Raw genomic sequence first — 25,684 nt, forward strand, 5'->3', positions numbered from 1 at the left:
ACCCCCCCTGCCTACTTCGTATATAAGCAGCGCCTTTCACATCCTATCACTACAGCTACTGCTCTCCGCATTCCAAGCCATTCAACTGCTCTGAAGATGGAGGCGCTACGTTCCTCCGAAACGTCGGCCAAAACGAAGAATACACGGTGCCTAAACCCAGAAGACGACTTTCTTCATTGTCATCGCCGTGAAAACCTCAAAACTTACATGTACGCTTTATATTTACGTTTCAGATCAGTAGAGTCACAAATCAATTTTTGCTACACGAACAGATTATCAACATGGGACTCGTAAATAAACAAGCGAGTTGTTCGGAGAAATGAAGCATAAAGCCGCCAGCCGCAAGTAGTATTTTTCGTGCTTACATTGTTAATTCATGGGAATCGCTTCTGCGTCCATCGGCCGGTTCAGTGGCAGCAGACTGACCTGGGCAGTATATCTCAACTCAAATTATGAATCTACATCATTTTCAAACAGTCTTTCCGTCATGTAGGATTTGATGTTCTCACAGCCGTGGTTATGAAGAGTTCTGTACTCTGGGATATAGCTCCATGCAGCCCGTGGAAAGTCAACGGACGTTTCGGAAGAACATGTCGCTTCGATCTTCAGGTTTGAACAGTGAGCCAAGCAAGAAACCAGTGTGAAAGAAGATAGCAAGTAAAGCTCTTCAGTACCACCTGCTTTCACTCTGGTTTCTTGCTCGTGTTATTCTTCGGACCTGAAGATGGAGGCGACATGCTCCACCGAAAATTGTAGGCTTTCAACGGACTACATGGGCTTATATTCGAGAATACAGGATTCTTGCAATCCGTACATCAATGCATGTATGCAGGATAAGGCTTCCTATGTTGTCGTTATGTACAGTTTTCAGTCTTAACTATTGGTAGTAACAAATATGACTAGAAGATGACAGAAAAGTTTGGTAGTAGTTACGTATAGGATTAGGAGGCGGTAACAGATACTTTTATCCCTTAAACGCTATGCGGCTTTTGTTAACAGAAGGGTCTGTGATAATTAAACTTAGTATCAAAAGATGGCAGAAAACTCTTGCTGCTATGACGTTATATTTGTCTGTTAGCAGTCAGAGTTCGCGTTGATCTCGAGACTACCGGCTAAGAGCTACTTGTATGTTGATCTCCACACTGCTCGTTAAGGGCGGTGATGAGCTCTATACTGCTGGTTAAGGGCGGTGATGAGCTCAATACTGCTGGTTAAGGGCGGTGATGAGCTCCATACTGCTGGTTAAGGGCGATAATGAGCTCTATACTGCTGGTTAAGGACGGTGATGAGCTCCATACTGCTGGTTAAGGGGGGTGATGAGCTCTATACTGCTGGTTAAGGGCGGTGATGAGCTCCATACTGCTGGTTTGAATAGGAGGCCGGGGCCCTGAACTGGCTGGAAGAGCCATAGAAAAAAAGAGATACGCCACTGCTTTGTAATGATGTAACCTCCAAGATATTTTAGACTCACTATAGGTTGCACAATAATATTATAATGACGTCTGAATTGAATTAACTAAGGGAACTGTGTAGACTTTCAGGACAATTCGACTACGGTGCGTAATCCATTTACCGAATCCGCTGTTTGAATTCGTCGGCTCTCAAGTGGGAATAATTGAACAGACTCGTCAGAGAGATCACATAAATTCCCAACTGCTCAAATTAATCAACATAGTGTACACGTATACTGTTTTCTGTGTATATTTTGCAACCCACGGAGAGATCCCTGGCATCGAATTATGTAATCCGGAGTAGTTCTTGTGCTTCAAAGTGAAGTCACGGAATGATAAATACGGAACCAACACGAGCATGCGTAATTCGGTTACGTGCACAAAGCTAATTGCACTGCCTTAAAGTTGACGCAGTGAAGTCGTCACGAGTACTGCGTGCACTTATTTGGAAACAAAACCAGTACAGAATGCTGTGATCTGGCTAGCATGACACCCTCAAATCTCTAAATCTGTGTGATACAAAAACAAAATTAAAATTGTATTTTGTACACTTAACAGATACGTTCCATAGAAGAGATTAGAAATGGTATGTTAATAGTCGGTATAGCGACTGGCTACGGGCTGGACGGCCGAGGGTTCGGAGTTCGAGTCCCGGGGGGCAAGAATTTTCACTTCTACATGTCCAGACCGGCTCTGGAGTCCACCCAACCTCCTATCCAATGGGTACGGTGGGGGGCTGTTTCGGCAGGGGTAAAGCGGCCGGTGCGTGAAGCTGACCACTTACCTCCAACTAGTGCCGAGATCAAAATTTGCATCTATACATCCACTCCCCCATACGCCTTCATGGTGTAGTGCTTAGTTAAGCACAGGGACAATTTTACCTTAATATCCACTTTTGTTTTCTCGTCTGCTGTCCTAGGTAAACTGTACCAACTTTGTCACTTCAACGATAAATACCGGCATTAGAAACAGTACGTAATATCTCTTTCTTATCAACAATTCTGGAACTGTACAGTGAAATAACTCTAGCTCGGAAACCGTTCGGAATAGGACACATGTACATATACACATTTTTTGCCCAGAAAGACCGATATTATGACCTCCCAGAATAATGACCTTTGCTCCTGGGACATTCTGTATAACGAGGAACACTGAGAGCATCGTTATATTAGTTATGAGTAAGGATCTGTGTTTGAGAGTTTGCACTCATATTTGAGTCCAGATCTCTTCCAGGCGAACACAATCCAGCGGAACTGTCCCTGCATTGCAACGACTGCGAATTCTGTTGACCCCTGCACCTAATTATGTGTTTTGGTTACAGGTATCGGCCCTCTATGGACGGTCTACATGGACATGTGCCCTAGCTCTCAGTAGGACCCCTTCTGATCACGGTAAGTGCTGCTGTACACAATTTAGTTTTTGGGGGTTGGCAACACTGCCCATCAAGGAGCGACGGCCGTCAATATGGCATTACAAAAACTGACCGGTTCAGGGCTAGTAACATTCTAGTATTGGTCGCGGTGCAAGTGCAAAGAAGGCCCACCCCTAATACATTCATACATTCAACATTCTACAATAGTAGCATTCTGTCAGAGCAGATGTTAGGGCCGCGCCATAGCTCAAACGGTTAGTCGATGGCTTCCCACCGCGGTGGCCCAGGTTCGAGTCCGGTTTGGTCAAGTGGAATTTGTAGTGGACAGAGTGGCTCTGGGGCAGGTTTTTCTCCGAGTACTTCGGTTTTCCGTGTCAATCTTCATTCCACCAAATTCTGCATCATCATAATCACCCGGGACAGGTACAATGGACCAATCAGTGGCCGACATGCCGAGTGGACCCAACTGGACTCCAATCCCCCCCCCCAATATGCGAATTAAAGAAAAAAGGAGATATCAGCAAAGTTGGGCGATTTGTGAGGTTTTTACTTATATATCTGTGCATTACTGAAATGCCGGACTACACGGCGTCACATTCCAGTAGACTGAAGATGTCAGTTTAAAATACGCGACAGACAGGCAAGTGTGGAGGTTCAGCTGTTGTGATAACGGGCGCGCAAGTAACTCGGAGTGTAAAGAGACAGTACCTCTTGTTACCTTCGACAAGTGATTGATGAAGTCCCGGGCTGTGCAGTCCATTCGCTCCGTCCGGCGAATACCAGTTTGTTCGCGGCGCCCGAATTCTCATTTCCTTCGTAAAGGAGACGCAGTTTCTTGACAAGTGACGGCTCAGAATGAAACCCGGCGAGACAAGCCAATGAATAACAGTCACTATATCAAGAGGGAGGTTGTGAGTCACGTGAAAATGTTTTATGTCTTTGAAAAAATATTTAAAAAATATGTTTACAAGAAAATCACTGTATTGAAGAGTTCCGTGTTTTGGGATATACGCCATGTAGTCCCATGAATGTTAACTGACGTTTCGGAGGAACATGTCGCCTCCATTTTCAGTTCGTAGCCAAACAAGAAACCGGCTGAAAGCAGGTGACATGTAAGAGCCGATAAAGGCGACGTGTTCCTCTGAAACGTCAGTTGACTTTCAACTGACGATACGGCGTTATATTCTAGAACCTAAAATCCTACAATTCACTGCATCAGAGCCCGTTGGAGTAGCGATAACAAAGTGGACTCGTACTGAGGATGTTCTCGGTTCGAATCTTGGCCGCAACACCGATTTTCCTGACAGATTTCTCGTGATTTTCCTCAGTCCTAGGCAAATGTCTGGCTAGTACCTTGATTGGACTGCGATGGTGTCCTTCCAAATATCTCAAACTCATCACCCATGAATGGTCGCCCTACCATTGGATGCTAGATAGATTAGCTACTGCCAGCGTCGTAAAATAACCCCCCAAATAATAAATAAATATCGAAACAGTCGACATATAAAGAGAACGCTCAAGCGCAGATGACCAAAGCTTCTTAAATATAGAACATATGATTACTTAGAAAACGCACCTGAATATGACATAAATTAACATTGAGAAGATAGGACTTAAGCCTCTCCATTAAGAGAAGCAGGGAGTTCGCTCTTATCCCAGAAATAAACTTACTTGTTTACTTTGTAATGAAAGTAAAAGTAAAATTTCCTCTTTGCTTAATTAATTAAATATCACACTATGAATACGTGTTGGAGGGCAGCAGTATGGCTCCATCATTCTTGACCTCGGCACTAGATGGAGCTGAATGGTTAGCTTCACGCTCCTGCCGCTTTACTCCCGCGTAAAGAGCCCCCTGTACCCACTCTATAGTATGCTGGGTGGACCCCAGAGCCCGTCCGGATGCCGTGGAGTAAAGGAGAATCAATCCCGCTCCGTCCAGTCAGTAGCCTGCCGCTCTACCGACTGAGCTCTCCGGCTTCTCTTATTTGCGTAGTACTCAAAGCACAAGTAAAGTTATCTCTGTGCTTAATTAAGCATCACGCTATGAAGACGTATGAGGAAGTGAAGATACAGATCCACCATTGTTTACCTGAGCACAAGATGGAGGTGAGAAGGCAGTTTCACGTGCCGGTCGCTTTCTCTGGGTAAGGAGCCCCCGGTACCCACTCTACAATAGGTTGGGTGGGCCCGAGTACCGGTCTGGACGGTGTGGAGTAGAGAAGAATTACTTGTACCTGCTGGGAATCAAACCCGGGGTGTTCAGCCCGTAGTCTGTCGCTATACCGACTGGTCTAGCCCCACTCATTTTGGATGTACATGTTGGAATAATATTAAGAAGAATCTTAGCATTATTGACTGTGAAAATATTAAATTAATTCGATTGAATCAGGATAAGTTTACGGCTATCTGGGATGAGATGTAATGAATTTTGGTACATAATTATGGACGTTTCTGAAGAACCTGTTGTCGCTATAGCTCTGAAGGCTGAGTCATCAGATGCCTTCGAAATCTTAGCTCCATGTTGGCTCAAGTTGTAATGCTTCGACTTGTTTTGCGGAGACAACTAGCCGAAACATCGGTTGTCCTGAGTGATGTTTCGCATGATTTTCCTCAGTCCTTCCAGGCAAATTCCGTAACATTACTTAAAATTATACCACTTCATCTTTTGTCCACATCCTCTTCTCCATTCAATCTTCAAATATTCATTGCATATTGTGGCATGTAGTACCTTTGCTATGTGACGACTGCGAGTTGGATGGTTATACCAGTGCCGTTTCTTCGCAGTGGCTCGGTTAACACGTTCCCGCGGCAGCAGACACGAATGCAACAATAACAGAACCACGTGATCCATGTAGACATGTTACAAGCAAGTGAGTTGGGTTCAGTTGCAGGATATTCGCTGGACAGTAAAGACGTGAGCACAGAAGCTGGAGACTCTTAAGTGTTAAAATCCGTTACCAGGAAACGACTCATGAAAGCAAACTGAGAAGACTTAGCGCGTAGTGGTTTGTGAACTGTTGAAATCAGCTATATTTTTGTAGTAATTTGTAGTCACGACCTGTACGGTGTCAGTAAATCTATTTACCAATGCAAACCCAATATATATATTAATTCAGTCCATACACTCACAGGAAACACATTACGTCTCCGCTACAAAGCCCAACCGGTTAATGCTGTTTAGGGAAACAGTCGCTGTTTACTGTGAGAACCATACGGAACACACAGATACACTCTGTGGGCAGGATGCAGAATTCTGGTGTTTGAAGCAGGTAGGCCATGATTGGTTAAGGCAATTCTCTAGCGTCTTCTAGAGAACTGAGGAAAATATTGGGACCCAGTAAGCATATGAAGCGCAGATCCAAATGCTCATTTTGAACATAGTTTTGTGCCCAAAATCGCATTCTGCCCCGATGGGCCCTTCGTACTATCTACTTTGAGATCGCTTTCACTTGCGTCATTCAGAAAGACACCCCCCCTCCCAAGTTTTGGTGTTCGTTGTTTGTCTGCTCTTGCTTATTCTCTCGCCCCCCCTTCTCGTTCTCTTCCGTTTTAGATGCGTTCGCAATTTCGCTCAGTTGTTCACCCGTCCTCATGGGATTCGAGAGACACTGAGCCGGTCTGTATGAAATCCGATATCTGAGACTTTTACGAATAGTTGCTGGGGCACTTCACTTTTTGTTTAGATCGAATACGTTTAATGATGACTTTACTTGAGGACCTTTGCGTGTTTTTTGTATTTCTTAAAATGTTTAACTCAGAGAAAAATATTACGAACAAAGGTTATATAAAAATGAAAGACATATTTTACGTCAAATATATTATCTATGTAAATATTATATTTCCGGAAATAATTAAATTAAGTTATTGTTAGGCATACACTTTTGAACTGTAATATTCAACAATAGCATCCTAAACGTAATCGCACTTAAGAAGAAAATAAAATAAAAAATGATTATTCTGTTAAAAATCTCACTTGTTTTATCGCATGAATGTAGTGCTCTGTTACAATAGCACTTTGAAGCTTACGTTAAACGATTCATACATATAATTTTCATTTTGTATGCTGGTTTCTTTGGCTGACACATCCGCTATGAAAATGCTGGCAATATGTTCCTCTCTAATATTCTGAGAACCTCTTCCAGACTCCAACAGCATACTGGGACAGATATGGGTCTTCTGGCCTGTGATACCGTGTAGTCGGGTAGGTAGTCAACGAACAGTGGAGTTACATAATGCCTCTATATTCAAAGTAGATATACAGTTTCATCACGTAACATACTGTTACGTTCAAGAATACAATTACGATCAGGAACGCCTGCTCTGAATTGTACTACTGACCCGCATTACTACCAAGTCGGAGAAGTTGCCGCTTGATCGCGGCGACACCATTATCAGTCAAACCCCTTCCATTCTGTGGCCGCCGGTTCCAGGGTTCCCCAGCTCAAATACGGAGGCTATGATAATGTGCTGCCTGTTGTGGGTTATTGCTTATCAAGAGACGATTTGGGATGAATATGGAATAATAGTGGAATGATGATAAGCAAGGGAAAGCGGAAGAAACTCGGAGAAAACCCTGTTCCAGTTCCACTCCGTGGGCCACGAACCTCACATTAAGATACAAGAGACTGAACCCGAGGCTCCAAGGCGAGAAAAGAGCGTCTTGGAATGAAACATATACATTAATACAGATTTAAAGAAAAAGAAGGCACCAACGTAGTTGGAAGGATAGGTCTCCAGTTTGAATCCCTATCGGTAGGACGGTGGCCCTCGTTGCAGCATTAGTGCGTTTGATTATCCCCACACAAATATCAGGATAATGCAGTGAAACAGGCTATGGCCACTTCTTTGCTTATTCTCTATTACGCATTATTCAAATTCTTCTGTCATTGGACGTGATGTAATATATTCAGCTAAAAATTGTAGTTAAATAAGTTAAGAAGAAGTATTAATGGGGTTTTATTGCTAGTGGGGTGGGACTAAGTCCCTTGCTCTGCGGCCACTTCTGGCCTATTATACCAGCCCCAGATGATAGGTGAGGGTTATTGTGGAGCAATTGGTGGAATGAAGATTGGCAGGGGAAACCGAAGTACTCGGAGAAAACCTGCCCCAGCGCCACTTTGTCCACCACAAATCCCACTTGACCAGAACCCGGGATCGAACCCGGGCTGCCGCGGTGGGAAGCCAGCGACTAACTGCTGGAGCTATGGCGTAGCCTTATAGTAGGGTTACTAATTTCGGTAAAGAAATATCATGATAATGCAGTGAAGTAGGCCACAGCCACTTCCTTGTAGATTCTGTCATATACATTATTTCGGACTCTATTCCCACTGGACGTAATGCAATCTAATAAACTGGGAAGATGTTATTAAATAAGTTAAGCGAACCGAGCGACCACCGTTTGTCGGCAAAGTTAGTGCCAACTTTTAGTGGATAGAGGGTGTCGCGTGGTCAAGCGTAACGAATCCCCACGGCCGTTAATTTCGGTTTTCTAGACGTCTCACAACCCTATGGGCCTCCACGGCCTGTATGGCCTTCAGGTTTGTGTCGTTAATTAGTAGGTCTAAATATTCAACCAGATTTTTTGAAACTTAACATATATGGAGAGAATATAAGTGTTTAAAAATAAATTCGTATAATAATTCGAATATTTTCCCTTACACTAAAGCAGCAGCTCCATTTACAACCCGTTTAACATTAAAATCTCTGCATTTTGCCAGTAGAGTGTATTTTGGCTTTCATATTGATCTCGCGAGAAATTATTTAGCTACAGAGCTTTAAGGGATTGTCATTTATGACGTATATTCCGTGCTTTCTGTGAGGTAGAAACTGAATTTTATATAGGGCTCAGCTATATCTGTACGAATGTTATACTTCAAAGGGCTAACCAACGTTAATGGCGAAGTAATTTATTTCGATTAGTTAGCGATTAATTAAGTCAACGTGTATGGGGGTGAGGATATTTTTTTATTTACTTTCCTTCTACGCGTCATAATGCGTCAGAGCTGTTGTAACTTGATGATCATTCGCAAATCAAAGTGAATTTGATGTTCAATTAAATCCAATGATGAACTTGAAACTGTATTTATAAGTAATTTTAATCTCATTGAAATCTGTATGAGAGTAGTACCGTGAATTTTAGCGTGTCTGATACGGTGTAGCTACCGGCCTGATTGTCCTCAACCAAAAAGGATCGTTTTTTACTTTAGTTCGTAATATTGGATTCGATACTAGAATAGTTTCTGAGTTCAGTATTCAAGTCTACACGTTATAGTAAAATAGACATATACATTGGTATCTCGTCTTCGGGGTTAAGGAAAGCTAATAAAATGAAGATAACTAATAGAGCCTCAGGATATATAGCAGCGTTTGAAATATTTTGGAACGACAGTAATAAATCAAATTTGAATTAAGGAGGAAATTAAGGGCAGATTGAATTCGGATAATGCTTGCTATCATTCACTCCAGAACATTTTATGTTATCTGCTATCTAAAAATATAAGGTTTAAAACGGACAAAATTTTAATTTTAATATTAATCTTATATTGTAGGACCCGTTGCTAAGAAATGACCTCATAAAGAAGGCCGTTGCTAGGTTATGGCCGCAACAGTTTCGTAACATGCAACATTGAAGTAATTGTGAAGAGGTGTTCTATACGCGGTCTATGCGACGGCTACATGAACTGTTGGGAGAGGTGTTTTCTGTGCGGTCCCTGTAGAAATGTTATAAACAGGGCAAGTCTAAAGTTTAGTTAGTTGTGAGAGAGTCGCCAGCCAGTAAGGACGTGAACACGGAAGCTGAGGAAGCTACGGCGTTAGAAACCATTACCAGGCAACAACCGGTGAAGATAAAGTGGACTGAGAAGATTTAGTGCGTGCTGTAGTGAACTGTAGAGTGTGTGAATTAGCGATAGCGCTATAGTTACTTGTAGTTGTAGTTACGGTCTGTAAGTGTTCAATATATTACAGATCCAAACCCCATCTATAGTCACTCATACACGTGATAATACCGTCACGTAGTATGTGAGATTATAGACGGGGTTTAGATTGGTGATTGAATTTATTGACCAATTACAGGTCGCACTAGAAATAACTACAGTACTACTACAATAATACTATCTCTATTTCCACACTTCACAATTCACTGTTACACACACTGGTGCTCTCAATCTACTACACTCTCCACTAGCCGTTCCCTGGCAACGGATTTTAACACAAACTATAACAGTTTAACCGAATTACACACTCCAGATATCACACATGCAGTCTTTCCTTTAGAGCTTCCCGCACAGGAACCTCTCCGAACTCAACAGACAATTTTGTCCCTTGTATATAACTTCTCGGCACGTACCACACAGAAAACATAGTTTTTTTATTACCGCGTTCGTGTCTGTTTCTGCGGGAAGGTTGCCGTTGCCCAGAAACGGTTCTGGTATATTCGTCCATGTTGTGGTCATTGCATAGCAACAGCAACACTCTACAGTATTCATACATCCAATTTCCTTCTGTCCGCCACATAAATGCTTCTCAGAGAACCGTTTATAATGGAGTTCCAGCGGAAACTGCAGCCTTAGTCGCCATTAGCTGGTCATAAAATCCACATTACACTGTTACGAGTTGCTGATCTGGGTTAGAACCCAGGTAATCAAGATAAAACCACCATCGGTTAGTAGCGTCTATCAGAGAGGCTGTTGTAATGGCTCAGCGTGCGGACTTTCTGCCCCACTTTTATTCCCTCCGACTCTTGAATAGCGACGCACAGGGACGCATCAGATGAACGAGTTTCTCCCCGAAGCATTTCCTTGAATTTCTATTCTTCTCTCCTGTTTTATTGCTTTACTTTCTGTTCCCTTTCTTCCTTCTGCAAATGTTATCAAGATGGACTACAGTTGGTATGACCTCTTTTTTTAAACTGTGTGGTACGATATTTGTTTGGGTGCACGTCTTGCGACAGTCTGAAGGATGTTCTTCCGTTTTGCCCCCCCCCCCTCCAAGAATACTCGTAAAAGCCCACTCTTTAGTGGTTATAGTAGCTGAAGATTTCGCGAAGACCTGAAGACTGCAAATAAGTCCCTGGCAAGGATATTGTATTGTCACGTGTCACAGTGAGTATAGACGCGGGTTTGGATTAGTAATTGGATTGATTGGATACTTACAGGCCGTAACTACAAGTAATTATAAGAGCATTCCTGATTTACACAATTTACAGCCACTCCACACTAATCTCAGTCCTCTCAGTCTGTCTGCACTAGACCTCACGGATCTATAACACAGGAACTATAAAACTCTCACTAAAGCACACGCACCCAGTATCATTTTGCTACAGCACACAGAAAGTCTTCACAGGGTGACTTCTTGTACTCTTCTTCAACTGCGAACTTCCCGTGGCTATCTCTTAACGAGAACTGACTCGTCCCTGAACGGCACGAACTCTGTCACGGACACGCATCACAGGAAAATCATGTCACGTGACCACCACCCACCGCTGCATGACGTCACCGCGAGCACGGGAAAAACAGCCTCTATTGTTGCGTGTTGGACCGTGTTTACAGAGCTGTTGCCTGGCAACTCGTTGATCAGATCCGTTACAGTATCTTCAGCCACTTGTTTGCCCGTATCGCAGGTAAATTTGTTCCTGTTCTCAATTAATTAAGCAGCACGCCATGAGGGCACTAGATGGAAGTGAATGGTCAGCTTTAAGCTTCTGCCGCATTACACCCGGAGAAAAAACGCCGGTACCCATTCGGTAGGAACCTGGATGAACCCCATAGACGGTGTTGACGCTATGGAAAGGAGAAAAGTCTTGCCCTTGTCGGGAATCGAACCAGGATTGTATAGCCCGTAGCCCGTCCATGTACTGACTGAGCTAACCTGACTCCATTACATAACACAAAATCGAATCACAAAACATATGTTGAGGGAGGTACGCGGTAGCATAGTTGGTTGAGGCACTATGCTAAAAGCCGGAAGGTCGCGGGTTTGATTCTCAATGAGGTCATTGGATTTTTAAATTGACCGAATCCTTCCAGCTGCACTATGGGCCTGGGGTCGACTCATCCTCTAACAGAACTGAGTTCCAACAATCTTGCTGAGGGTTAAGGGCGGCCAGCGCGTAAGGCTGACAGCCTCACCGCCGTCTCTGAGCCGAATGTCTAGAAAATGTGAGAGCCTCGACGCCTCATAACCCTATTGGCTTCCACGGACTGTAACAGGGACAGCTTTTCTTTTTGTATTCGTATGTTAAGGGGAACGTGAGTAATACTAACATGAATGTTGTAATGAAAGGCCCACACATGCGACTGAAACCTTCCCGTGTGGGGTGTTCTTGACCTCATTTTGTAAATAGTCACTTCCTTTCCATGATGCCAGAATTCCTTCTGTTTGTTATACTTGTGCTACAGTCTGCTGTCTGTGTCTCTGCACCCTCCACTTGCATTGCAGACTCGTCCTCATATCCGCCCCTCGGAGGATCACTCCTTTCTGCCGACTGCTGTCAGATTCAGTTCACACTTCGCGCGTTTATTGCTCGATTGTATCTGCTCATCTGGTCTGTAACTTGGAGAAATCTCGTGTTAGAAACACTGCTAATGTATAGATCTTGTATAAACAGACGTTTCGGAGGAACGTATTGCTTCCTTCTTCAGGGTAGAAGAAAAAAATCCGCGAGCGAGGAACCAGCGTGAGCAGGGTCCATTGAAAGTCAATCGAAGTTTTAGAGGAACATGTCACCTCCATCTTCAGGATAAAAAGTAAGTCAAGCAAAGAGCAAACACAGTACTCCGCTGATTTTGTAAGTCTACACAGCCTGTTTAATTAGAGCAATTGGATTTGCTGGTGCAGCCGTTACTTTATTGGAATTTAAACTTTGTTTCTTTCGAGGTACGCCTAATTAGAGACAAGGAAGAGAATTTGCCTCCAAGATTGTTACGCTGTGCTGCATTTCCTGACTCGTTTGGGGTGGTAACTGATCTAGCATCACATTGTGCCACAGCACAGCTTTTAATTACTTTCTTTCTAAAATCTTATTTAATCTTTTTGTCGTTGGCTGAACTGGAAACATCAGAGAGGGCAATTTCTTTGATGATGTACCAGACTCATCCTCTTAAAGGGTTTGATAGAATTCCGTCTCTACTCTTTGTATTCCCCCTTCCCTCCTCCCTCAATGCAATGATTTGTGACGTAATATTTTACGTACTTGCCGTGCTAACAAAATGGAAGAGGCGTTGCGACGAAACGTGTCTGTACCAGCGCCTCGAATTTAACTTCATGCATGAATACATGTCTGAAGGGTGCAGTAAATGAGGTATAACTATGAAGAATACGGGGCACACAGTAGCGTAGTTGGTTGAGGCATTATGCTACAAGTCGGAAGGTCGCGGCTTCGAGTCCCGATGAGGTGGATATTTTCAATTGACCTAATCCTTCCAGCTGCACCATGGCCCTGGAGTCGACTCAGCCTCTAACGGAAATGAGTACTAGGAATGTTGCTGGTGCTAAAGGGCGGCCGGCGCCTAAGGCCTAAGGCCTCAGGCCTCACCGCCATCTGTGAGCCGATTGTCTGGAGAAAATGTGGGAGCCTCGACGTCTTACAACCCTATGGGCCTCCACGGCCTGTTACAAAGATACCTTTACCCTTTGTTTTACCTTTTTATCTACGTTTCGGAGAAATGAATCGCCTTCAATTTCAGGGTCGAAGAATAAGCCAGGAAATAAACGAGGACGTAAAACTGTCTTGCGAGATGTGACCCCGTCTATTCTGGCACATATTTACCGACCTTTCAGGGGAATAATCCAAGCAGAGCTCTTCTGTGGTATGTGATGGCTTGTGTTTTGGTTGCATTTAAACCGATGTTTCGGATGAATGTACCGCTTCATTCTTCAGAATATAAGTGTAAACTAGAAAGGAGCTAGGAGATTCGTCGTTTTGAATGTGATGCCATGTTGTATGGTGGAAAAGGTAACAATTCGGATTAATGTATTGCTTCCATCTACAGGGAGAAGAGTAATCCAAATGGCAAGCATGACAAAGGAAAGCAAACACTTGAATATACTACCAACTTGCCGAATATACTGTAACAATGCGGGGTGAATAACATTGCGAACCGCCTGGAGGCTAACTGTGGAAGAATTGTTAGATGTTTATTCTTAAATACCAAACCGGAAGCCTAAACCTGTTTACCTTTGCTGGAGGCAAATTCTATGTATATATTACATTGTCACAATTATGGACCTTATTATTTTTTTGTTTATTAAACCAGCTGGTTTAGGCGTGGTCATTAAAGCGTGAAGCTCTGGGTCTCACCTCACTGGTCTCAGGATCAAGTCTCTCCTGGGAAATTCATGTGTGTTTACGCTTCGATCACCTCTAATCACCATGATCGCCGGCCCAAAACCTCCCATCGGGGAATTCTGTTAATGACAGAGGCAGCGTACTGTAACTACACAAATATTCCCTGCTCCTTTCATTATTATTATTATTATTATTATTATTATTATTATTATTATTATTATTATTCCCCGTTTGACCGCCTATGTGGTCTGGTGGTCAGCGTATCTGGCTACAGAGCCAGAGGTCCGAGTTCGATTCCCGGCGCTACCAGATTTAGAAGTAATGGGTCTGGAACGGCGTCCACTCAGCCTCGTGATGATAATTGAAGAGCTATTTCAAGGAAATAGCGGCTCCGGTCTAGAAATTCGTTGCGCTGACCACGCGACACCCTCTATCCGCTAAATTTGGCACTAAACTTCGCCGACATGCGGCGGTCGCGCTGTCGGTATAGTTCGCTTGCGGATTAAAATCACGGAAACTTAGCTTTACGTTGGCTAGTCTAATTTCTAATTACAGATTTTGTCAAAGCAATCAAAATATTTATCAGCAGTTGTTATTCTCTTGTGCTGGTTAGTTTACGGCGCTCTTAGTGTCTAGATCATTCATTCATTAATTCATTTATCCATCAATGGATCTAGAGAAGAACTGTTGGGAGCGGTGTTTCCTGTGCGGTCCGTGCCGAGGCTATATAACTAGAAGCAGCTCTGATTACGAGAGAGCCGAGAGACTTGAGACGACGGCGAAGAGAGCAGGAGGTTGATAAGAGATGGTCGCCAGCCTGGGAGTTAGTCAATCTGAGCAATGAGTGAGTCGTGAGATAGGCGCCAGGCAGCGAGGACCGGAGACGTGGAACACAGAAGCTAAGTAAGCTACGGCGTTCGAAGCCGTCACCAGGCAACGATTTGTGAAGACAGCAGATTGAGGGGACTTCCTGCTGCAGAGTTTCTGAAATAGCGATAGCGTTATAGTTATTTGTAGTTAAGTTCTGCAAGTGTTCAATAAATCCAATCATCTGCCCAATACTAGTCTGTAATCACTCAAACACGTGACAGTATTTAATTTGAAGATTGCGTGGTAGAGTGTTTACTGGATCCATCTGGCTCAGGCGGGTTCTTGTGAACACTGTGAGCAGTATTAGGAATTTATAAAAAGCAAGGAATATGTTAGACTCGGTGGATATACTTTTGTTGCCTAGGGTTGTCATCATTAATGCATATAGGATATTGGTGGGAAAGCCAGAAGGAAAGAGCCCACTGGGAAGACCAAGGCGTAGGTGGGTGGTCGATTTAAAATGGATCTTAGAGAGATACGATGGGATGGTATGGATCGGATGGATCTGGCTCAGGATAGGGACCAGTGGAGGGCTCTTGTGAACACGGTAATGAACCTTCGGCTTGCATAAAACGCTGGGAAATTCCTGAAATTCTTCTTGGGGATTGTCGCCACTGCAGTGATGGAGACTGCTGCGGCATGCGTCCCTAACACCCGGCGGTGTCGCCTGAAGCACACGAGCTCCAGCGGCGGCCCGTCAAGTGTAACAAGTGTACGTGACGTCACGAGCCGCCGAGCTGTTCCGAAGGAATTCCCCTTCTGGTGGCACCTTGGCCAATCCATATTCTGGGGAACACATTCCTCTCTCCTTGCAGCCTCTCCCCTCTTAATGAAGAGAAACTTACCTGAACCACTGAAGCAGATCTCCATCTTTGCAGTGCAAGTCATGTTACGCCCCGAGCCCACAGATATGTTACCCGCAGTACTTACGGAGAACAAGAAGACTGAGATGAGGAAAGGCGAGTGAAACAGGCAGAAGATGTAGAGTGAAAGGAAAGGGAATTAGGAAGAGATGAAACAGCAGGCGATGGATGAAGATCATCATATAAAGTAAAGGGAGACAAAATGAGAATAAAGAGAGACGCGTAGGAGAAAGATGAGATGAAGGCGTAGAAGGTAGAAGTTGACAAGATGGAGAAAAGGAAAGGGAGAGAGAAGACGGTAGGTGGAAGGGAAGCAGGGGAGTAAGAAGAAGGAACTGGAAGGAAAGAAGATGAAGGGAAAACATAGAAAAGAGGGGAATTGCTTTTTATGTCTTCTCAGTTTCTGTATTGCCCAGGAGGACGTCATTTCTACAAATATTGACTTATTCCTAATAACTTGAGTCTTGACGAATTAGGGCAAATTCTTTACGGGCCACAGGACTGCAATTTTATCAGTAGGTCAAGAAGAAAACGAACTTAACGAGTTAAACGTTTAGGGCCCGAAAATACAGCACGGAGCGAATTTAGCTTGAGTTACGAACAGAAATAACACAGAGGTCTTGATCTGAAACACGAATTATTTTTATGTTGGATTTTAACCATTAATGGGATTATTTTGACATACTATAATAAGGCTGACTAGTACAACATCTCCAGGAAATCATTTTTGAGTTATCGAGGTTTTCATACACGCAGACGGTCAGACAGATCAATTTTAATATCCTCTCCGCAGGGATGCGAACACAACCAATGAATTTGTAATTATTGTTCTTGCAAAAGCCTCGCCACAGGATTCTGTCACGCCACAAATTACTCCTATCCTCAACCTCCCAACATTTTTCTTTATATTCTATCTGAATGCCACACTCTCATCTACTCCTAGGTCTCCCAAGTGGTCACCTAACTTTTGTCTCACGCATGCTTAATGCACTGTTCATCTCATCTTTCTTGAATTGGTCATCCTGTTGATATTTTCTGAGAATTATGAAGCTTCTCATTGGCCCGTTTCTTCCATCCTCCTGCTGCTGTGTCGTGAATACAAATGTACCCACAAGCGCCTTTTAAACTTTCGGAATTTATGTAAAAAAGAAAATTGTTAAGCTATTCCTGTAATAGGCCATAGAGGCAAGGTTTTGAGACGTCGAGGCCCCCACATTTTCTAGACAGTCGGCGCACAGATGAGGTCAGCCTTAAGCTCCGGCCTCATTTCACCCCCAGGAATATTTCTGGAACTCATTGCTGTTAGAGGCTGAGCCGATCCCAGGGCCATAGTGAGGCTGGAGGGAAAAATCCGGTGATCTCATCGGGAACCGAACCCGCTACATTACGGCTTGTAGCAACCAACTACGCTTCGCCATTCCACACACCCCCTCTGTGTTCTTCCCTTAAAGTTTCGGTGTCAGAACTCCACAGCGTCGAATGGTGGGATTGTGCTTGAATGATGAATTGAAAACTATTTGGAAGGACGCGGGAATGGTCTTATTTTCCAAAATAACCAAAGAAAACCACGGAAAATCTCAGTCAGGTTAGCCGGTATCCTGCCGAGAATCGAACAGAGCACCTCTCAGATACAAGTCTTAGGCGCTACGTTGAGACAAAGCTGTTAACTCCCTTAATAGGAGAAACCAAGTTCGACACCCATACAGAATAAGAAATAAAGATTTTAAAGACGGGAAATTGAGGAGCATTTGGCATTATATTCATACCGAGTTTAAGGTGATGTATATAATGTTTCTAAACTGTGTCTAAAACATCTTCAAGGCTATGTCGTTATGAGAAAATGACGTAATTAATCATTTCATTATTAAAATATTACTAGATGCCATATACAAGTACCAAAATAAACATACCGGAGATCTCGTTCAACACGTAGGGACTTTTCTTCCGTAAGGTTGCCTAATCAATTTTTGACGTGCCCTCAGTAATGTTTTAGATAAACAGTATCTTCACAGACAGGCGGACATACCGTTTAGTTAACAAGGTTCCCAACCTGACTGTGGAAATCTTATAGTGAGGAATGCTTAGTTCTGCTTGTCCGTTCAGTTTCTCCCCTCTCTCCGCACATCTGCCGTTTCCAATCCCGCTCAGTGGTGATGCAGTATATGCCTCATTCATCAATTAAGTATAAGACAGATCTGCCTTTACATAACGGCCTTTCCAACATTTATACGGTTTGCTAGGCAACTGAACACCCAAAGGAGAACAGCGGCTGAATCCAGCAGATCTCGGCTTATTGAGTATTACTGACGGGAGAAGAAATTGCGAAACCTACTCACGTGATCTATATTGACACATATAGACCCGCGGTCGGATATCTCTGGTGTAACATTTCGCTTTTATTTTTTAATTTTCCTTTTCAGAAACTCGCTGTATAGTGCTAGATTGTATCGAAGAATTCGTATTATGATATTGTGGCATGTGGAACTGTTGATGGGCAACGGCCGCCAAATAAGAGACTATACAACAGCCGTTGCTAGGTAACGGCTCCGCCAACAGGCACGAAGTCAACAATTACGCGGCAACATTTGGTTACAACAATAATGGTCTCCACCGACAGACACGAACGCAACAGTGGTACAGCAACAGAGGAACGGCGTGAGTGCCGTGATGTTATAAGCAAAACAAGTACAAAATGGACATGAGTTCAGTTAGTGGAGTAGAGTGAGTGAGTGAGTTGGTGAGTGAGTGAGTAAGTGAGTGAGTTGGTGAGTCAGGCTCCCTGTTATCTTTCCTTCCTCCCTTCCTTCTTCTTCCCACGTGGATAGGAAAGGAAGTTCAGTGATTGTTAGATAAAGATGATAAACTGGTGATTTTGGAAGGGTGAAATTTGAATCCAGGCTTTGCTCAGTCTGTATCCGTGTTCGCGATTAAAATCAGTGGGGTGATGTTTGTTATTTTGAAGGCTACCTCTATGACACGGTGACTCAAAGTCCTGATATTGTCTATGAGACCACACTTCTGCCAATGTTGATTCTTTCCCTGAAGATGTCAACTGAAAGGTTTTTTGAAACGTTGGAAAGCCCTCAATACTTAACCATCCCCGAAGGCCGAAGACATACGTTGAGGTCCAGCCGTGAACGTCTGAGACCTAGGATGACAAAATTCGGTTGAAGTTCCAGGAAGATAGAACTCTTTCGGCTGGGATTACAACTCGCAGGACTCACCGTGTATTCCTACGCTATACTGAGACCACGGAAAGAAGTTCCCTAGGTGATGGGGATGGCGGCGCTCCAGGCTTCCCCCTCTCCGTCTACTGTTGCATTACCCTCCAGCTGTCTCTGGTCTATATCACCCAGCCCAAAGCGCCTGTCACTACCAAAGCTTCTCACGTGATTGTCACTGCCAATATTCCCGTGAACAGAACGGCTAGATGACTGAGGGGAGTATAGAGAAGTAAGCTGGAGGGGGAAACATAACAGCTCGGAGGAGTCCTAAAGGAGAGCGATCCATGGGAATTGTCTCCGTGGTCTCAGCGTGGTACTAGTTTGTTAGCATTTCGCACATTCAACACACTGTAGTGATGCAAGAATTGTATGGGTTTATATTGTTGTGTTCTTGGTTAGTGTCCACCAGTATCTGGTTACCAACGTTTGCGAGAAATGTGCTGTCTCCTCCTTAACGTTAAAACGTAGATATCTTTTATCCGACCATAAGTCTCTTCCACCCTGAAGATGGAGGCAGCAAATTCCTCCGAAACATTAGTACGTATCTATCGGGCTAACCGGCATCATATATCAGTATACATTGATCTTTATAATGCAGTCAATACCTCATAGTTCTTTCTCGAAACCTCGTTATATAAGTGTCGAACACGAATTTCAGGAAGTCAACATTGATTCATTAGTGGCGGTGTAAACGTAGAGATTAGCATATATGAAACTATAATTTTATACGCTGTTTTGTTTGTGTGAAATTTGGGTTTCTTATTGTGAGGGGGAAAATTAGGTTCCTGCTTTTAATAACAAAGCGTGGAACAGCTGGAGGAGAATTCCTGTACCATGATAATCAAATGAAGGATGATGCGATGGGCAGGGAATATTGTACGCATGGGAGAGAAGCGAAACGTGTGCCATATATTTGTCAGCAGACCCTGAAGAAAGGGACCACTTGCAAAACCCAAGAGTTAATGGGGAATAATATGAAAATATTTCTTAGATCTGTAGAATTGAAGAGCTTGGACTTGATTCATCTGGCTCGGAATAGGGACAGATAGCAGGTTTTTGTGAGCACGGCAATGAACATTCTGGTTTCATAAAATACGAAGCAATATCTTCAGTCGTTGATCAACAATCAGCTCCTCAAGAAATGGCCCACCGTGCACAGAAATTTATTTAATCGTAGTTACGTGTATATAGGATTTTAAGTTCTCACACCGGTGGTTGTGAGGAGTTCTCTCTTCCGGGATATAAATCCGCGTAGTCCGTTGAAAGTCAACAGACATTGCCTCCATCTTCAAGGTTGAACTGCCTTGAACGGCGTCTCCCTGATGACTCAATCTTTCAAGAGTCCCCACGGCTCCTTATATAGACTAGCTCGTATCTGTGTAAAGGATTCGTTTTCACGGAAACACACTCACTGAAACGTCGGCCACTTTTCAGCTGAGGTTCTGTTGTTGACTACGTTACCTCGAGAATGTGTTTAACAAAGCGTTGCCTAGCAATGTACTGTTCCAGCTTGTTGTCCTGAAAACGTGTTCTAACTCCGTTGTCTAGCAATGGATTGTTCCTTCACATCAGGAACAGTTTTCTGAGTTCTGTGTACTACGCAGGGAGATCCACACCTTCTTGCTAGCAGAATACAGATCGTTATGAGAGAGTATTGGGAAGAGATCCGCTGTCCTGAGTGAGCGGTTTCTTGGTTGTCTCTCTTGAGCAACTGCTGGAATAGTACCTCGAATATATCACGACGGCTTCCTTTCAAATCCTTTCCATTCAAGCAGTCACCGCTATACAGTACAGACAGTGATAACGTCCCAAATCAACCCAGAAAAGCTTTAAAGCTTTTCCTGTGAAGACTTGTGTAGCAGTGGAGGTGCAGCTCCACGCAATTTTAATATCGGCACTGGCTGGAGGTGAGTGGTTAGCTTCACGGCCCGTCGGCTGAGCCTCAGTGGAACTCGTGGGCCCCTGTTACCTCTACAGGGAATATGATCCCAAATTCTCTGTCGCCCAACCCATAGCCTAGTCACTAACTGACTGAGCTATCTGAGCTCCTCATCTTTTTAGAGCACTGGTATAGAAAGATATGTAAATGGGATTTCGGCAGGCCCTAATCACACAGAGAAGGAGAAAAGGAGATAACGTAGTGTAGGGAGGCAAGGAGCTGGAAGTATGATGAAGCAGAAGAAAATAGATAAAGAAGACGAGAAGGAAGTGCAGAAGAAGAAGATTAGAAAAGAAAGGAGGAGGCCAAAATAAGAGTATGCGGATTGGAAAGAGAAGAATAGAAAAAAGAGGAATGTGAAAACGTAATATGTAGGAGAGAGGAGGAGGAGGAGGAGGAGGATGATGACGCAGAATGAGACGAAATTGAGGAGGGAGGAAAACCAAATTGCTGTGCCTTTATGTTGCTCTCGTATCTGACGTCATGGATCTGATACGGATGCACTAGCATCGTGCAGAACTGATATAGCCCACTAACCTAGTGCATGTACACCTTGGCGTCATGTCACGTGATGGAACCTGATATTATAGGTCCTTTTCTTTTACTGTTAGCGGGGTGGGACTAAGTCCCTTGTACTGCGGCCACTTCTGGTATATTGTACCAGCCCCAGATGATAGGTGAGGGTGATAGTGGAGCAATTGGTGGAATGAAGATTGGCAGGGGAAACAGAAGTACTCGGAGAAAACCTGCCCCAGCGCCACTTTGTCCACCACAAATTCCACTTGACCCGACCCGGGATCGAACCCGGGCCGCCGCGGTGTGAAGCCAGCGACTAACCGCTTGAGCTAGGGCGGGGCCTATAAGTCCTTGATGCAGTTATTCTCTTGGTGTTGGAACTTCCCTTGTTTCGTACGTAAAACTAACCTGAAAACTGTGTGGTCTCCTGGGAAGTGTAGCAACACTTACACGAGTAATGCTCGAGATTACTGCACATTGAAAGAGATCGCAAGGCTCTTCCAAAGGGCACGTGCCCTTACAGGAAGTTTCGAAGCGAAAATCCGCTACTAAAAGCGCTGATCAAGCGGTAAAGCCTTATTTGGGGGGGGTGCTCATTTCGATTGTCGGCTGGGACGTCGGTTATCATGATTAAGTTTTTCGTGGTTTTTCCATCTTCATTGCCGAGGTCTACCCAGACAGGTAACCAGCAGGAAGCAAAGTACTCAAATCGGGAAACAGACATTTTACTCGGGTCTCTGTAAGTAGATGTCACTACGTAGAGCCGAATGATGAATTGGAAGGGATTCGGAGGGAAGCGGTCTGAGCTTAATTTAAGCAGTAGCTCATTATTCGCATGTAGGAACTGAAGAAAACCGCGCGAAGAACCGCAGTCAGGATAATCGGGATTTTCGGGATTTAAATCATGTAGGATTTATGATGAGGGTATGAAGAACGAATGGGGGAGAAGATGAATTCGTATAGGACATGGGTGGGAAAGCCAGAAGGAAAGAGACCACTAGGAAGACCAAGACATGTGGGTGAACAATATCAAAATGGATTTTAGAGATAGGATGGGATGGCATGGACTGGATCGATCTAGCTCAGGATAGGGACCAGTGGAGGGCTCTTGTAAACACGGTAATGAACCTTCGGGTGCCATAAAATTCTGGGAAGTTCTTGAGTAGCTGTGTGATTGGCAACTTTTCAAGAAGGACAAGGCTCCGTGAGTGAGTGAGGATTTGTGGTGTACGAAGTGGCACTGGGTCCTTTTATGTCCGAGTACTTCCGTTTCCCCTGCCAATTGTCATTTTACCAACCGCTCTACATTAATTAAGCATTCCATCATGGACGCTATTTAGTCTGGATGCTGACAGCGTCCCTACAGACTCAAAACTTGGACGAAATTCGAACCGAGAACCTCCAGAATGCAAGTCAGAAGCATTACCTCTTGAGTCAAAGTGTTCGGTTCCCTTGTGAAAGCGCTGACTCTTGAAAGAAGGTTTTCTAGGAAGCAGGAACCAAATTTTGAAATATGAAGCCTCCCCTTTCCACCCTGTAACCATACAAACATGGTGACGCGGAGAACTTGCAAAAGATCATACTGGGTTACTTTGTGGACGTCAGAACTCAGGCTACACGGCCCATTCGTTTACCTATATGTTCCAACGCTGAACTGGCCGGCCACAGGAGGAAGTGGTTGCCATTGCACTCAGTTCCTCTTTCCCCACCGCTGGCAGCTGAGTCTCTATCGATCCGCTGTGGCGCTAGTGCGTCCCTTCCCTGCCCCTGCAGAGCTAGCCTACACACAGCGCGTGCTGCGACTTGGGAATACTCCGAGCTCGCGGCTCCTACACACGATCGTGTTGGTGGGCGCGGGAACGCTGCTCTCCGTCTTAATGTGAATGAAGGCTCGTTAATAGCGTCACCCGTCCTCACATTTCCACTTGTCTTGTCCTTCAGGAACGAAGGAAAAGACTGAAAAGTATCGTTTTCTGGGTTGTAATGCCGTGCGGTTCAGAGAGAGCCTGACGTTTCGGAGAAACTTATCGCCTCCAACAAACCAACAAACCAGCAGAAATATGAAGCAGAGTTGAGTTTGTGATGGTTACTTGCTTGGATTCATCTTCGACTCTGAAAGTGGGGGAGATATGTTCCTCCGAAACGTCAGGGCATTTAGGGACAAGCTGTAGCGTAGTTGGTTGAGACACTAAGCTACGAGCCTCAAGGTCACGGCTTCCATTCCCGATGAGGTCATTGGATTTTTTCAATTGACTTAATCCTTCCAGCCATACTATGGCCATGGAGTCGACTCAGCCTCTAACAGAAATGAGTACCAGGAATCTTCTTGGGGGTAAAAGACGGCCGGCGCGTAAGGCTGACAACCACATCGCCATCTGTGAGCATAGTGTCTAGAGAAAATGTGGGAGCCTCGACGTCTCACAACCCCATGAGCCTCTACGACCTGTAACAGGGACAGCTTTACCTTTTTAGTGGAGTCATCTGGCATAAGGAAGGTTATTTTGAACTTGCGGGTTACACAAGATCTGGAAATATCTTGCTTCTGGATTGGTACGCCACGCACTGCACTGCCCATCAGAACGTAATCTGAGAGCATGTATTATTAATTCTGATCCAGTATAATCAATGTGATGAACCTGAGCGCAGTACGTCCCTCCGAAACTTTGGTAATCACCTTCAGGACGGTTTGATGCTGTAATTCTGAACGTCTTTTCAAATGAAACCCGTTCGGGGAGAGTGGTGGGTAAAGGATGGGATGCCCTTTAAATGCCCACCATGGGCCCTGAGACAGACGTCCCACTGACGTATCACACGATGGATCCTTTTCGCAAAGGACTCCCCGGGCTGTCGGTAGAGCCACTGCAATCCCTGCCAATCTTCGTTCCACCAATTGCTCCACAATCACCCTCACCTATCATCTGGGGCTGGTACAGGCCAGAAGTGAACGCAGTAGAAGGGACTTAGTCCCACCCTACTAGCAATAAAAAAATAATAATACGAGGTTCAGTTCAGTATTCAGTATTAGAGGGGGTGGGTTTCCCCATGCACCGCGACTAGTAGTCTATTGTACGTCCCCCTTTAATTTCTACTGTCGCCATACCCTACCGGTACTGGTGCTCGCTATCTCCCCTTTCTGCCAGCGAGGTCGGCCCTCTTCTGGCAGTGGTACCCGATAACTTCCCCATCTACCGGAGGCATTGGAAACTACTTGGGCGCGAAACTTTTTGCCTAATTTTGCTCAGAGGTCTCCTAGAGACATGAGGATCTTTTACGTGCCGTAAATCTACGACACGGGACCCACGGTTTAAAGTCCCTCCCGGAGGACTTGTTCCCTGAATTTTTCCGCCCTTAAAAAATCCACCGCCGGGTTTGAACCCGCGTACCTTGAGTCAGAGGTGGCAACGTTACCCCTAGACTACGGAGGCCGCTTCTAATACGAGGTTGATTTGTAACCTAATTAATTACAAGCGATAAGGACTGGAAGGTCCACAGTCGACTTCTCATGTCATAGATCGAAGCATCAGGTCGCTCCGAAACGCCGGTAACGTCTCTTGAGACTAAACTTCGTAATCTGGACGATAATATAAACGTTAATTCCTATGAAAATTTATACTGTATAGCTAGACGTCATTTTCCAGTTTCCTGATAAATAACACTCTATTTAGCTATCGGTGAATTTGAGGTTCCTTTGTATGGTGAAGTGGGGCGCCTAAGGCATGTAACCATCACACGTTTTCACCACATGAATATTGCCACGGATCGCACTCTGTCGCCTCACAGACCACGGACGCCATAACAGCAGTGCCCCCGTATCATCAATCACAATTATTAGAATCACAGTCTATTGTCACTCTATAGACAATCGTGTCGGATCGATTGTCCCTTCTCAGTTAGCCCTGTCCCTGTGGAGCTTTGTGCAGTTTGTGTGCTGAATTCTTGGAATTGTGCCGTGAGCAGGAACTCATTTCTGCCCTCATCTGACTCACTTCATGGAGCTGAGCCCTTCTTGAGGAGCCGGCAGTTGTGCAGCTACTCAAGAACTTCCCAACATTTTATTGAACCCTAATGTTCATTACCGTGTTCACGAGAGCCCTCCACTGGTCCCTGTCCTGAGTAATATCAATCCAGTTCATACCAATATTGTTGACCAACATACGTATTC

At 44.4% G+C, this 25,684-nt stretch overlaps 1 long non-coding RNA gene across 1 annotated transcript in view; it reads left to right on the forward strand.

Moving 5' to 3' along the window:
• LOC117282641 overlaps positions 1–25,684 on the forward strand; it is a 159,402-nt gene that overhangs the window by 20,799 nt on the left and 112,919 nt on the right. The window contains exon 2 of the long non-coding RNA XR_004513462.1: positions 2,773–2,842. This is a non-coding gene — a long non-coding RNA (uncharacterized LOC117282641). The remainder of the gene's footprint in view (positions 1–2,772; positions 2,843–25,684) is intronic.

The sequence above is a fragment of the Cryptotermes secundus genome, unplaced genomic scaffold, assembly GCF_002891405.2.
Source record: "Cryptotermes secundus unplaced genomic scaffold, Csec_1.0 scaffold660, whole genome shotgun sequence".
Classification (NCBI taxonomy): Eukaryota; Metazoa; Arthropoda; class Insecta; order Blattodea; family Kalotermitidae; genus Cryptotermes; species Cryptotermes secundus.